Raw genomic sequence first — 16,169 nt, 5'->3', positions numbered from 1 at the left:
TGGCCTTCAAAAGAATAAAAAGCAAGGTGGAAAGGTTGATAAGTTGCTTCAGAAGGCATTTTTCCTAAAGTATCTTTAGTCTGTAGCACGTCCCCGCTTGGAAAGCAAGCACAGACTTGCTGGAGATGTTGTTCTGCAGGCAGGGAGCGGCTCTGCGTTATCCTGAAGGTCTGTGCGAGGCTTTCCCTGGGGCTGCCAAGATAGTGCACCAGCCCGAGAGGTCCCGGGCTGCTTCTGAATGGTGCAGCCGTCTCTCTCTGGGCGTTTGCGACCTGCACTTTTATCGATCGGTGTTGCCCGGCCCTGGGGAGATTACTGACGGATTCACTTGCACACCAGTTACCTTGGTGCGACTCATGAATAGCTCCAGTGACCTCCTGGCCTGCTCAGGTTTATAGCAAGGCACCTGGGATGGGATGACTCCTGCTCTCTGCAGGTGGCAAGATTTCCTTAGCAGCCTGTGTCACTAACCTGCTGGGGACAGAGTCAGGAGGTGAGTAGGGGGAAGCTGGGGCTTTGAGGCGTTCCTCATGGTGTGACCCTGCTCTGGCTGGCTGGCGACAACAGCTTCCTGGCATCCCTCCCAGGAGGTGTTCTATTTTGGGAGAGATATGCAGAAAAAAACCCCATCTATATGAAGACCGGAAAGGGGCCAAAATCCCCAGCAGCAAGAGCACCATTCCCTGGTGCTTTCCTCTGAAGAGGGAACACGGACCAACTAGGAGAAGGAGTGCCTCTGAACATGGTGCTTCATGCTGAATCTTCCTGCTGCTCACTCCCTCTCTTGTCACTGGGCCTTGTTCAGCTTCCTCATACATCATCTTTTCCCTGTTGAGAGCAAAATTCTCCACTTTGTCTCCCAGTGGCTTCCAGAGCTGTTTCTTCCCTCTCTGTCATTTTGAACAAGCTGTTCCTTGTCTTGTCTTCTCTGTTGCACTAACTCCATGGACCATTTTCATCCCTCCCACCATCTCCTTCGTACCCAGCTTTTATTCTTACTAATCCATATTTTGTTAGCACCTCTTGTGTGGAAAACTGGCCTCAGGTCAGAGCTGAGGGGATGAGCAGTGTAGGTAGCTTGCAGTGGGGAGGATGGTGAGGCTGCCAGAATTTCTTGCAATACAGGGCAGAACAGGATCCACCACTTTATTCTGTAATTTTAGCATTCTATAGATGAGGTTCACCTGCTTTAGCTCAAGAGAGTGAAGTGCACTGGTATCTGTATGTGAGACAGAAAGCTTGTGGTAAACTCACGTGCCACTTCTTCACTAAGCAACACTATGAACTAAAGGTTTCAAGAGATCTGTGAACAGTTAGTGACTGCGGACATAGTCTTGCTCAAAGGAAAAATTGTATTATTGTGACAAAAGAATGCAGTCAAGCTTATTTCAAGTTCAGTGTCATCTGCCTGTTCCTTCTCCACATGAAAGAAAAAAGCAGAGCAATTTTTACAATTATGCATTTGTAGATTGTTGAGTTATTAACGCTTCTAGTAGTCACAGGAAATAGTTGGTTTTGGTGGGAAAGGATCCATTTTTGTCCTCCCTGGAAGTATAGTAAAGCATTGATCTACATTACCTCTGTGACTTTTTTACTTTTCATGGTATTTCATTAATGTTCATGTTTTCTCCATTAAAACCACTTAAAACATCCCAAAATGATTAAATTGTCCCACAGAAAACTAATGCAGAAAGCTAATTCATGAATGAAGTAAACAATGAAAATGAAAACATAATAAAATCATAAGCAGGGAACGACGCTAGAAAATAATTTAATGAAAGATGATGATGTAATATTTCATAATGGAGCACCACGCCATGTGTGACTCTAGTATTACCACATCAAGGGTGTGTTGCGTGGCAGTTGGCCAAAACTCATTGTTTTCTATTGTTCTGGGTGTGATCCTGAGATGCTATCATTTTTCGGATCGCAGCAGCTGTTCCAAATGTCTGCCGTTGCGTTAGAGGTGGAGGGGAGCATCCAGCGTTCGGGATTCACCCCAGCTCACCCTCTAGCTGCACCCAGGTGAAATCAATCCTCGCCTCATTTCAGGAGTTGGAAGGTTCCTGCCTGATTTTTCTTCTTCTTCCCGAGCCACCGTAGATCGAACTCACGGAGGGCAGCGGCGTGGGGGACTGACCCGCGGCTGCTGCCGAACAGCTTGCGGTCACGTTGCCTCGGCCTCATTTCCTCTGTGGGGGCATCCGCACAGCAGGGCGCTTGCCCAGGTCTCCTGTGTGGCACCGTGTGGTGGCTCCTTAAATCGTAGTAACTTCTTGGTGTTTATTTACTTCCAAACGCTTGAAGTGAGCCGAGGCCGTGCAGCAGCCCGTCTGGGTGGCGTCGGAACAGCATTGCGCGGCGGGACTGTGCTGCGTGCTCGGCGGTGTGGGAACCTGCGTGGTGGCCTGGTGAGCTGGCTCCGTTTTGGAGGACTGGCGGGCAAGGATGGTGGCACAGCCTCACCCGCGCTGGCCGCAGGCAGCAGCCTCCAGGGCTGTGCCCTGGCTTCTTTCTAGGGGGAAGCAGGGAGTCAGCCGCAAAGGAGATCACACACGTGGATGAACATGCTCAGATGTGAATGCCTGGGGCCAGGTCCTGGGCCTGAACCAAAGAATTAAGTTATCAAACAGAACAGGTGTAGCCTTAATTCCTTTTCCATCTTTAAACCTTGAATTGCCAGCTTCACTCCAGATGCATCCTCCAGTTCTAAATATACTACACTCTGAAACTGCTCAGCAGGAACAATCCTTTTTCCCTCGTTATTCCTTCTTTTGAGTTTTCATTCGTTTTATCTCCTCCCAGTTTTTTTTCCTGTCCTCCCCTATCTCATTTGATTTTCTTGCCCAAATGTTTCTTTTGTCACTCTTCCTTTGCTCAGGCCCACATTGCTCCTCTGCAGCTCTCACAAAAAATCTCTCTCTCTCTATTTGCTCTTTCGCCTCCCACCCCTTCTGAGTAATTGCCTTTCTGTTCTACATTTTCTAGTAGTTCATGCTTTAGACAGCAACACAGTTCCCGGCCCATTTTTAATACTGGGATATGTGCAATCGACGTTGATGAGGAAATTAGAACAATTAATTACGCTGTCAAAATCCTTCAGATGATTTGTTTCCTTTGGAGTTGTTGGAGTTTGGAAGAGAGGTAGTTTTCTAGGATCTTCCAGATGTTTTGCTTCTAGCAGTGGCAGAAAAATGGATTAAGAAAATATCGTTTCTGTTTGTCATTCTGATTGCTATCCTGCATTATTATTTGGAAAACACTGAGGGAGAAAGATGCCAATGAAGTTATAATGTCATTTTTCATGGCTGAATTATTTATCCTTTTATGCCATTCCTCTCTGTGCTTCCCGTTATGTTACTTTTTTTTTTTTTTTTTTACTCCCAGGAGTAATTAGTATTACAACATACAGAGAAGCACTGCTGTAGAAAAGGCTGTATTCATTTTCATAGTGAACTCCTAGGGGAAAAGAGAGGTTATTTTACTCTCCTGAGTAAGCCCAACTGCTGTAGAGTTATTTGAACATAACATCAATCAGTTTGAATACCAGGAAGAAAAGAAAACAGACATATTTTCTGTTGTTGCTGGATCTCGTAGCTATGAAACCCAAAATGTGACGTCTGGGACTCAGTTCAGTCCTTTGGCATTTTGAGATCATATGCGGTTTTCAGGTATATACGAAAGTATAGTTTTATCCAAAACCAAGGTCTTAGACTTTGTGTCTGCAGGGCTCAAGCAAACGCTCTAAACAAACATTTTGTGAAACCTCTGTGTACATAGAAAGCTTCTTAAAGAAACCAACTGTTTGTACTTTATACTTTTTACAGAGATGTCCATATTCTGCTGTGTTCTATTCCACAGCGCCTCACAGGTAACATTCCTATCGATACAGCTCTATGTAGCACCTGCCTTTGTCACAGTGGCAGAATATTTTTGAGCACTCACTTGTGAGCCACTCAATTCCGAATTCTTGTCTGCAGGTTTGTTTCCAGCCCCGTTGCTCCCTGCCTGCCTTTTCTTTGCTGCTCTCTGCTTCCAGGTAGAAAACCCTGATTTACATCCCGTCTCAGACCACTCTTCCAATTTTACAAATACCTCTGAGTTCTAGTCCTCTACCCCTCTCCGTTTTATGTCTCCTCAGAACTAAATGGGAGATTCTGTGTTTCCTTATCCCTGCTAATAAGAAAAAGGAATAGTACAGGCACAAGGAAAGACTTTGCCAGAATTATGTTGCCAGCAGAATCGTAGAGAACTATTCTTTGATTATATAGGGCTTTTTGGAGCCTGAGGGGAAAAAAAGGAGAGCCGTGCAGAAGCAGTGCCGTCAGGCGGCAGTGCAGCCCAGGGATGGAAGCGCCTCAGCGGTTCCTCCTGCTCCCGGTAGCGAAAAGAAACTACCGAGAGTCCCAGCAGTGACTCAAACCGTTTCAGCGGCAGTGGCGCTGGAGGTTGCTTAGCTACTTGAGAAAGTAATGCTAGGGTAATATTAAGGGAAGAGACTGAAAATAAGCTGGTTACACTAGAAAGGGTGTGACTGCTTGGTATTGCTTCACTGGTTGTATCTGGGGTGTTGATTTCCTTTCCCTGAGCACAAGAAGGGGATGTTTTAGTATCCAATCTGTTGCCATTGCCCCCAGTCCCCTGGCTCTCTCAGGGAGAGGAGTGCCAGGATTAGATTTGTCCTTCAATAGTTTTCATGTTTATCTGGTTTTAATGAAGCTCATAAACTTGAGTCAAACAATCCTCCAATTATACAACCCTTCTCGCCGCACTCCCCACACCAAAGAAACACAACTGTACTGCTTGCAAAGCTGTTTGATCCTCTGCAAAATCCAAGCCAGTCCTATGGTGTTCAGTAAGTCACAAAAAAACTCCACCCTGAGGTATGTGTCATGACCTTCCGATACCAGACTTGTGTGATCTGAAGCCATTTCGCACTAAGCCACGCTGTCTCTGCCAACCCTTAGCGGATGCTGATTCATCCTTTGCTTACTCTAGTTTTGTGATAATACGATGCCACTTGCTTTGATACCATGCCACTTGCTTTAGCGTGTGTGCGTCTGGATCCACATGCAGAAAACCTGCAAATAATTAGAAGAGAGAACGTTACGCTTATGAAAGCAGATCAAACGAATAACAGAATTAAGGATATTCTTTAGTTTGGCTTCCTGAGCTTTGATACTAAAATACACTCTTGCCCCTTTGTGGAGGAGTCAGGAATAAAACTCATCTCTCTCATCTCACACTTCCAAAAAATCTTTTCTTCTGCCATGATTAAGGGCATTCAAAATTATCTCTGCTTGTGCAGCTAAGACTGCTCTAAATGCACACAGAATAGGGAGTGGGAAGTGAATTAAGTAAGAAAACAGACTTCTGTTTTTCAGAAAGGTGAAGAGTAGTCTGACAGTTTTCTGTTCAGGTTTTTTCTTTTCTTGGGGATGGTTGAAAGCATTTAAATGCAATAATTTGTTAAGGGAACTTGGCTAACTTTCGCCAAACTGCTCTGTCTCTCCTGGTAATCTGCAAGTGACTTTCTGCACGAGTAGAATGAACCCCGTATTATTACTTTGTTCCTAGGTTTTAAAATCAAGTACAGCTTTGTTAGAGCTGGATTCAGTGTCACCCAGTCCTGAGCATTACAAGGCAATGGCTACACATTTTTTTCTAAATGGTAACGTTAAATGGGATCTTCCACACAATTTTGGCCTTAAAACTCAGAATATTTTGGCTGTATTATTGGTTTGCATTTGGATATTAGATTTTTGCTTGCGTTACTGTCAGTCAGACAAGTCCTGAACAAGTGGCGAAAGGCAGCACTAGCCCGAAGCTTCGTGTCAGTTTTGGGGAGGCTGAGTTGGCTAAGTGAAATTTGGGGCTGAGTCCTGGGCCAGGGGCAGAAAGGAGTGGAGAGAGCTATAAAACTGCAAGGAGAGCTGTATGGAGCTGGGTTTGTGGCTCCTGGGGCCTGGGTGGGGATGGGGAGCACAGACACCGTGACCTACCTGAGGAGCACTGCTGCACCATGGACTTCTCTGCCAGCAGCAGCAACCAGCACGGCTTTCCAGGGCCCTGGCACAAGCGACATAAGCAGTAGGGCCATGATAATTTTGTTGCCTCTGGCAGTTAGCTGTCCTAGGCAAATCCCAGCTTTGCCCATGGTTCTAGCTGATGCTGCACAAAGACGACTTTTTATTCCGGCTGTGTGTCTCCTTGATGTGTTTCCCTTGCCTACAAACCCGAGGAGTCTTTGCCTGAAGGGACAAGGGGTGCTGCAAACTTAGACTTGCTTGCAAAAAATATTTGCGAAAGAGTAACTCACTGTAAAGCCACAAGAGAGGGAGGAAGAGGGGAATGTGTCTTCAAAAAGCAGCTGGTGGAGGCTAGGAAGGGTTGCCTGTGTATCTACCATCTGGATGAGAACAAGGTTTACCATACCAGTTTTCAGATTATGGGTCTTCTCCAGACCCGGTTAGTATCAATGAGAAGCTTCCTATTGATTTCTGTATGTTTTCAATCAAACCCATTGTGTATTAGCTTTCGAATGTATCAGTGTGTGTATATTTGCAGTCAAAGATACAAGCCTATAACACTTTGACATAAAGCAGGCAAACCATTACAAGATTTTAAGATTGTCCCCCCTACGTTTGGAGTTTGAAAGCACACAATTGACTTCAGCTGTGCTTAAAAAATGAGTAAACATGAAGAAGAGTTCGTGTTTGAATACAAACTGGTTTTAAGTGTTTCTTAATTTTACAGTGTCTGCCAAATAAGGCAGAATTTATTTATTTCTGTCTGACTAACTTCAACTGCTTTAGAGTCCCATAAACTTTATACAACAAGTATGCCTTGGATCTTTTTACTATACTGTACTGCACCCCTTTGCTCTACTTTTTCTTCAAGCATCTGTCTCCTATTTCATAGGACAAGCAGTGCTCTCCCAGATCCTTCGCCAGCTAGGCTCCAGCATTCTCTTGCTGGTGCCATATAATGCAGCTGACGGCAAATTTTCTTTCCCATTAGAAACCTCAATAGTCATTCATTTGTTTTAAATCATGTTTGTTGGAACATTTCCCATTTTTTTGCAGGTGGCTATTTTTTTTTTTCTCAAAGCTAGTACTTCAAGTGAGTCAACTATTTTGATTTACGTCTTAGCCAAATAAAACAAACTTGTAAAATTCTGCTGGCCAATTTACCTGAAGCAAGTACATTTTGGTGAGGAGAGAAACCATGTGAGTTGGATGGAGTGGATATCGGCATGGAAAATTCATGCGTTATGTTTTTCTACAGCAGCATGACAGTATTTTTCAGCAGGCCTCATAGCAATTTGTTTTATTCTCCTGTGAAATGGGTTCATTTTTTTTCCATTAGTTTTTCATCAATTTTTCAGTGAGAGTAGACAAGCAGACTCAGCATCTGGTTTCCACAAAGACTAGAACACAGGTTTTTAAGGTTTGCAGGGTGGCTGGGTAGATGTATCTTGCTTGTTTTTAAATGCATTTTATAGTGATTTTTTTTTTTTTTCTCTCCAGAATTTAACTCCTAAAAACATTTTAAGCAGTTCTAATTGCAATATATATTCTGCTATTCAGATGTTCAGCTTTATCAATGCTTTAAAGAATTGGAAGATTTATGTTGGAAAAAAGAGTTGTGTGACCCCATTTCAGAACACATTGTGACCTCAGGTCAGTTTCCAATACTAATGTTTGTCCTGCGACAGATGTAGTAAGGAAAACTCAGTGATGGTAAGCATGGCTATCTGTGAGGAATAGGCAGCAATGAACCGAAGGGATGCACAATATTGGAATATTATTTTTACCTATTTTTCACTTGGGCAGGTTGTTGAAATGGAGGAAGACTAGACTACTGCACAGATTTGGTATATGGGGTCATGATAGTGTGGCCACCAACCTCTTGAAAAGCTAGTGAGGAAAGATGGACAAACAGAATTTGTGAGAGAACATTCCTCAATGGCTGGAAAAGTGTTTGAGACAAGCGATCCAGCTGGCTGACCCAAAGTGGTGTAAGTGTTGTAGATTTCCAGTGTGGATTTTTTTACAGCTCTTCAAGGAGAAGTTTTGCTGAAAGAGTGGGGCAGAAAACAGAAGCAAAGGAAATCTGAGCCAGTGTGAGTTTTCCTGTTATTTTTCCAAACTTCTCGAACACGTACATTCGGTCAGCTGAAGGGCTCCCTCATTTATCCTGCATCCTTCTTTTCACTTGTACGGCAGAAGAAAGGCCAGAGGTAGAAATACAAAATGGTGGTGCTTCAGGGCGCTGTATTCAACTGATTTTCTTTCTGGTTTGCCTTAATCTGGTGCTGATTTTAGTAATTGGATTCTGCACTTGGCCTATCTGTTACTGAAATATTCATAAAGACTCATGTAGCCTGAAGCTGGCTTGTTAGCTATATGTTAAAGAATGTTCAAGACAATAAATTATTCCAGGAAGGGAATGGAATAAAATACTCAACAACTTGCCTCTGGATTGACTTTTCCTGGACACTAGATAGGAATAACTTCTTCATTTCTCCCAGCACAAGTAGTTTTGATTCAGCCATGCCTCTGCTGCGGATTGCCTGTGCCAGCAAAGACGCATCACTAGGAAGACCAAAATGTGTTGCAGAGAGCAGTATGCCTTGGATCAGCCTAAATGTTTGACACTAAAGGTGCCGTCCTGCCCTTGTAAGTGTAGTTAATTTTCTTGTTAATATGTTAGAATTAATGTAAGCCCCACAATGGCACTAAAAGGAGCACTTGAGGCCATTACTGTAGCATTTTATATTAAAGACCACAATTTTATTTATTTTTTTTTTAAATAAAGGATCAGCCCCATGAAAGCCAGGGTGAGAAACTGTTACCCTCTGAGACCCATTACTGCTTAGATCAGGGCTACTTAACGGTTTAGTGGGACAGATGCCAGTTTGGGGCACATCTGCTGTCCATTTGTGCTGCACTCTCGACTCACTTAGATGGGATTATTGCTCACCAGAGAAAGGGCCCAAGCATGTGCAGCCACAGTAGGATAAGTCTGAACTGTTAGAGGCTGAGTAAAATCACCCCACAAGCTGCCAGCTGCCTTCTCAGATCTAGACTCTTACTCTCTGGTATAATTTCTTACCAGACCTCAGTTTTGCAAGGTTGTTACTCCTTGCATAGCTGGAAAACTGCTGTAACTGTGGATGAGCATTTAAGGAGGAGAGATTTTTGTTAACCAGACTATCATTCAGCATCAGGGAAGTCGCAGTTAATTGTAACTCTTTGTAATACCAGATGACCAATCTAAGAATAAAATGAGTCTATGAGAACAGCAAACATATGGGCATCAAAAAGAGAGTTTCTGACAATACTTCTTTTCAAGCCATTTTTGCAAGGACATTAATTCTGAAAACAGAGGCTTGCATCCCCTTTTTGCATGTACAAATGTACATTGTTACCAGTGAGATGTTTATATGCCAGAAAACTGTGGATCTGCCTGCCTGCTGTGAAGGCTTCTTGAAAAATCTCTAGGCAGCCAGATGACTAGGTTCTTTAATGAATTTGAGCATTTGGTGTGGTCAAACTGGAATTTGACATCATTAAAAGCAATATAAAAGGAGCCAGAAACCCATAATCATGTAGTAATCCATGTGCAAACAGTCCCTTTGCAGTTAAGGGTGTAATGATACTGATTTGACTAGTCCTATAAGAAGTGGTCACCTGGGTGAGTAAAAGCAGCATCCGTACATTTCAGAGAGTGAAGACAAACAAAGGTCATAATGAGAATTGATTTTGAGATTACAGCCTTTTTTTGATGTTCTTCCTCTTGGCAGTTTCACATCTGTCAAACTTCACTCACGTCATGGAAATGCTTTTGAACTTTTGCTGGTGGGAATAAGTTATGAGATTGTATGCAGGTAATGATGGCATGTCTTGATTTATACTGCTCCCTCAAATGGAGATCCATTAAGAATACTTTATAAAAATCCATGTTTTGAATAGATTTTTTAAAAAGATCTTTTTCTGTCATGGAAAAGCAGCATCATATAGAGATACTGGGCTAGAGTTAAAGCAAGTAATCTGCATGCCAGAAGAAATTCAGTGCTAACACAGTTCCTTATCTTGATAATTTGAGCTATCTTGGGCATTTTTCGCATAGCAGCTGTACTTTATTTCTGTGTGCATGTGTGTGTACATAAAATGGTACACAAACGGTATAGGTCTCTCTCTGAGAAAGAAAGTTTGAAGGTGCCATTATTTATCTTCTTAACTAAATAATGAGAACTTTCTGGCTTTTGTAGGCAAACTTTCTCAGACATGAATCCAATGCGCACAAAACCAGGAAGAGGCCAGGACAGGCTCCCAACCACACAGAGCATAAAGTCAGAGCAAGGGCACAGAGGGAACGTTTCCAATAAATATCGGTCATACAAAACAGAAAGAATGCCAGGATTCTGAAGACATACAAAATGTGCCTCAAAACAAACATGTACACGAAGATGCTGCATTGGCAGACAGAGGAGTACAGGGAGTACAGTCCATGAAACTGGAGAATGCCTCCAAGGACATAAAGTTAACAGCAATGATAAGTTTTTTCCCTGGGGGTCGTTGTGTGGCAACAGCCACCCACTGTGGACAATAAAAGCCTGTGATTTCATGCAAAAGTTCTTACTAGAAATAGGATTTAACTGGGAGTGAAATATAAAATAAATTCAAAATTACTTATGGACAACAATTTAAGATTAGAAACAAAAATCATGCAAATGAGAATTCAGAACCATAAGGCCAAATGAAAGGATTCACAGGTTTACGTGAAAAATGGTGGGGTCATCTTACAGAGTTTCATATGTATAGAAGTGAGGCTGTCTGAGCTCATTATTTACACTTTATGGTCACTGAAGAGAGGTAAACAATCCTACAGGATGGTTCACTTTAGCCTAAAATATCACCAGTAAAATAAATGACCCTGTGGAAGAGACTGGCTTAGAACATGTACTTAATTTGAAACGGCCGTATGTAAGTGAGAAGAATCACATGTAACATGATCACAATAGAAAAGAAAGGCGGGAGTTAAACATTAAGTAGAATAAACCAGAATATGCTAAATGGACCCTCGCAACCATGAAAACAAGTATCTCGGCTTCAGTGTCACAACTTCAAGAGCAATGCATGCTCACTATGCATCTAGGGTTAGAGGCAAGTTCAGAGCAAAGAAAGGGTAGTAGGTGGGTTTCATTGGTGCATTTGTAATCGTTACAATATCAGTGGATATTACAGTTTTTGCTGTCATTAATTTTTTTTTCGTTTAAGGAGAAACAGAAGCACAAAAAGAATCCAGGGATTCGGTGATACCCATCTTTTGCCTTCTCCAACATTTTCTGAAATAGTATTTTCATTTCCTTTTTCATAGCTTCTGTCAAACAAGCAAAACCCACAATAACTTTTTAACTGCACTCCCAATGGATTTCAGAGTTTTTATTCCTTTGGTGTGGCCAGTGCTGGAATAACACACATACCTCTAGTGGATTTTTTTTAAAGCACACCGAAAAAGAAGAGGAATTTTACCATCTCTTCACAGTCTGACTCTGCCAAATGCTACATAGGCTGAAATTCGCACAGCAGTTTGGCTTAGTTGCTAGACATACGGAAATCTTGTTCATTCTTTATTATTATTAGAAATATTACTGCAACTGTCCTTCATATCCAGCCAGCAGTGGAAAATAGATGTATGGGAAGGCTGAGCTAAAGTAATCTTGGTTCCTTGGAGTTATGTACATTGCTTTCGAAACAGTCTCTTCTCCATGTAGTCAAGGGCCAAGAGTAGTCTACATTTACCTCCAACCTGTTACTTTCATTTTGCACATTGCAGTAGAGAGCTTCTTGAAGTACATTTTACAACATGCAGATTTCCTTCTCTGAAATAAACACATCGTATCACTGTTATTGTGGTTAACTCTCCCTTTTGGAATCTGGACCTGGTTTCTTAGGCTGGTACTTTGTGAAATAAAGTCATTGCAGTCACGGAGGGCCAGTAAGCAAGAGATAAGGATATGCCTGGTTCATAGCATTCCAATCTGACAAAGCCATATGACCAGCATTTTTTAACTGAGGATTACACTGTTTCTAAAAATCTTTACATTTCCAGCCTCTGGTAGATAATAAGTATAATTGAAATCAGAGCAAAGTTCTCTAGCTTGCCAGGCAAACTAGCCTCAATCCTGCAAATACTTTTGCAGAGGCTTAATTTTACATTCAGGAAAGCGGACCCCTTTATGAGTCTGCTCATTTTAGTAAAATCAAGCACATGTCTAGTGATTGCGTGGTTGTGGGGAAGGAGAGAGACAGGATGAAAGGAAACCCTAAATTGGTTCAGTCCCCTTCGTTGTGTAATTTACAAATCGGATTGGAAGGAGCTTTCATGTGCCATATGGTCTAATTTGCAACAGGATGAATTTCATCAACACCTACAAGATGTCCTGTTTTTTTCTGCATATGTGGACCGGCACAAGGTAATGTTCTCTAAGAAACCCCTGCCCTTTGGTTTTCTTACCCCAAAAAAAAGTTACGTGCAACTGGAGAGCTCACATCTAGTTATGATTTAGTGTTCCCTTTCAGGACACAGCTGGTATACAGAAGAGGCAACTCTTTCTTTTGAACAGGGAACATCCTGCCTTTTCTAAGAGAAAATTAAGGAACTGGTACGGAATAGACTTGAGCATCTCCTCAGGTTACTTTGAGCAGAACTGTGGGAATATCTAATATTTGGTAGTTCATCAAAAACTTTGAGTGCAGACCTTTTAAACACTTCCTAGAAGCAAAGAAATTTGGAAAATTAGTGTCAAGATTCAGAAGTACTGTTACTGTTACGTAACAAAATTGTTAACTCTTGCAAATTTTGCACTTTGGGGCAGTAACCTCAAAGACTTGGGAGACATTTCATTCATTGCTGTGGAAATATAGGTTAAGTATTAAGAAATACTTATTATAATCCATGCTTGTGTAAAATGGGGAGTAATGTCAAGAATCAGGAAAATGATTTTATCTTTGTTTATAATGCTGATACTGGAATATCGCGTACTGTTCTGAAACCTCTGTGAAGAAATAGAGGAAGGTGAGAAAAAAATCAAAATAGTTATAATGCTTTACAGTGAAAAATTTAAAGAGCACAACCTGTTTATATACACAAACCGAGCACTTCATACGTATTATGCCTGATACTTTTACCATGGACAATCCAGTAGAGAGAAACATAAGAAGAACCAATGGCCAGAAAATTTGAGCTACATTATTCTACTAAAAGAAGCACATGTGTTTAACAGAGGTGATAATGACACTCAAATAAATTACCAAGAGAAGCGTGGGGCTGAAATGAAATTGCCTGAAATGCTTTCCAGACCCGAGCACAAGTTATTAGACTCAATATGTGAGTCGCTGGATGCCATTCCATGGATGACATTTTGCAGGAAATCGGGCTGGTGGTGTAATAACTTTACGAGATTTTATTGGCCAAACTCTGCTGTTCCTGTGGACATTCTTGCAGATTTCAATATCATTATTAATATTTATCAAAGCAGCAGAGATAAGTTACAAATTTTGTTATTCTCTGTAGCCTTATGTATCGTCTCCATACGTTGCAACAGGGAAGACAAAGTCTTTATTTCACTGCATTTTCTGAGGAACTGTTCTGCCCGAGACTGTCGATGAATCATAGTTTGTTAGGGTGGCCCCTGCAAGTCCACTTGAAAGTATTCATGAGATTACTGTGGTTGCAATTTGCCCATTAGTGGTAGGATAAAAATAAGCTTCACAGCTGTCAAGATTTATAGTCATATGTGAAAATACAATTCTGGGGGATCAGAAAATGAGCTCAATCTGTTACTTTAAACTGAGAACAAAAATAATATATTTACTGACCAATTTATTTCTAAGTCTGATATCTCACATAAGCCTTTCATTAAGCTTTCCCTAAGTTTGACTGTTAAGGGAGCAAATGTATTTTGTCGTCTGGTTTTATTTTGAGGAAGTTATGGCTCAATTTTTATAATAAGTGTCTTAAAGGAAAGTTTAAAGCAAAGTAACATTAAATCATATTCCAATCAGCAATTCCAAGACAAAGCCATTATTAAAATTCTGAATATCATTAAAGCATTGGATTTATTAAGACAAATGTGACATGTTAGATTTGAGGTTACCAGCCTGTGGCTGGAGTTGTAGATTTATTTTATAAAGCAGATGACTTCATATCTGTGATGCAAAGTGAGCCCTCATCCTATTCTCAGAAAAAAAAACCAATCAAAGTAGCTCTGACTGCACAGAGAATTATACTGGTGCAAAAAATAATCTACCCTAAGGTTTCATCTGGTTGCTGATTTATGAACTTGGGCAATGCAATGTTGCTTTAAAATGGGAATCTAAAATTAATGCAACTCCTTCCACAGACTGGTGATCTCAAACGCATCTTATCAAATACACTGTGTTAATAATTTACTTAATTGTAATCATTACTGTGAATTGCTGTTTGGGATATAATTTGATTTTGCTTTTCCTCAAATTTGCCTTTATAATGAATTAAAACTAAGCCATAACTCTCTCCTCAAGATCACATGACAAAATATATTTGATTCCTTACTAATCAAGGTCTAAAGTTTTTCATACAACATGAGCCGGAGCAGTTTGGCCAGGGAACAGTTTCAGCCTTCTGCATCTACGCCAGTGTAATTCTCAGTGCTATCAGAATTTCTCCAGACTGATGCTGGTTTTATGAAGGCAGAATGAGACTCGCTTTACGCAGTAGGTATTATTCAGTGAATTTCACTTTTTCTGAGTTACTGACCTTTTCATAGTTTTCTGAGGGAAATACAGATCTCTGGATAGTGAATTTATATTATAATACCAGTAGGCTCGGGTTTTATAGTCTAGTTTTGAGGACCTTTCAGACGGGGTCTGTGGGCCACAGCGTGAAAACCCTGCACCCGGAGGCTACTGTTACAGGAATAATCACCAGCCTACACTGACCAATAGAGATTCTCTCTGTTCTGCAGGGCGCAAAGCAACTGCAGCTGCAGCTTCCTCTTTTCCATTGCTGCAGTCACATTGGAAGAGCAGGACTCCTGATCCATCACAAACAAAGCATAACTAAAGTACTTATAATTAAAAATAGACGGAGGATGGAGAAATCCTATTCCAGACAATTTCTTATTTCCAGTGTCTGAGACGAACACACCATTTTAGAGCCTATTTCCAAAACAGTGTGCTTCCTCTTCAGCACAGGCATTGACTCATGCTAAGGAATGTATTCCATTACAGCCCTGCTGGCTTGCACCGTAACTTCATGTAGAACCAGTTAGTTGCTGTGGTGACAGTGACCAACAAACAGAAAAAAAACATGAACTCTTTCAGGACTGGTCAGAGCAGTTTAGTGACAGCATTCACTCTTCAAACTTAAACTTTCTTGGTTTGTTGTCTTTTAAAAGGAGGCTCAAACATTCCAGTAAATATGTAATATCATCCTAACACCGTCTATGTCTGCTCCTGAGAAATTGTTTCACACAACTTGCAAAGTTTTGCAGCTATAGCGACTGTAATCTATAGCCATTATTTCAAGCAAATCTGGAGTTTATCTCGCTAATAACAAATTAAACCACAGTTAAACTTGGTGAAACTCCACTAGCTTTTAGAGGGGTATGTGAAGACAGAACCTAAGCTTGTTGGTGTGGCTAATGTTCACCTAGTGCTGAAATCAGTACAATACCTTTATAACCCAAAATCAACTATAACATTCAATAGGGGTGTTTGGAAAAGAAGGTACAATAAATATAACATTGCATTGTTGAAAAAGAGAGGTACAAACTAACCGAAAACTCACAAAAAATAAAGGTCATAACTATCTTCGTTATTGCTTTCATTTTCTAGCTTATCAACAAATTCAAGAAAGACGTAGTGTGGCATGCAGTCTATGAAAAGGTGGAGATTTCTCATTTTAAAGATGAAAATGTTTTAAAAGTACCTTATTCAGATTTGAATTCAGCAATGTTTAGCTCTGCAGATGCAATCCAGTGACAATAAGATGGGTGTAAACTGTGGTTCGGGTTACTGCAAGGATGCTGGGTTGTTGTCTGCTCTATGCTGACAAAGGTGGAGCATAGGGGAAAAGGAGGTTACTTAGAAAAGGTTCATATAGAAAGAAGGAGATTC

The sequence above is a fragment of the Leptosomus discolor genome, chromosome 1, assembly GCF_034619465.1.
Source record: "Leptosomus discolor isolate bLepDis1 chromosome 1, bLepDis1.hap2, whole genome shotgun sequence".
Classification (NCBI taxonomy): domain Eukaryota; kingdom Metazoa; phylum Chordata; class Aves; order Leptosomiformes; family Leptosomidae; genus Leptosomus; species Leptosomus discolor.
The sequence above is the reverse complement of the archived record's forward strand: the minus strand, read 5'-3'. Positions refer to the sequence as shown.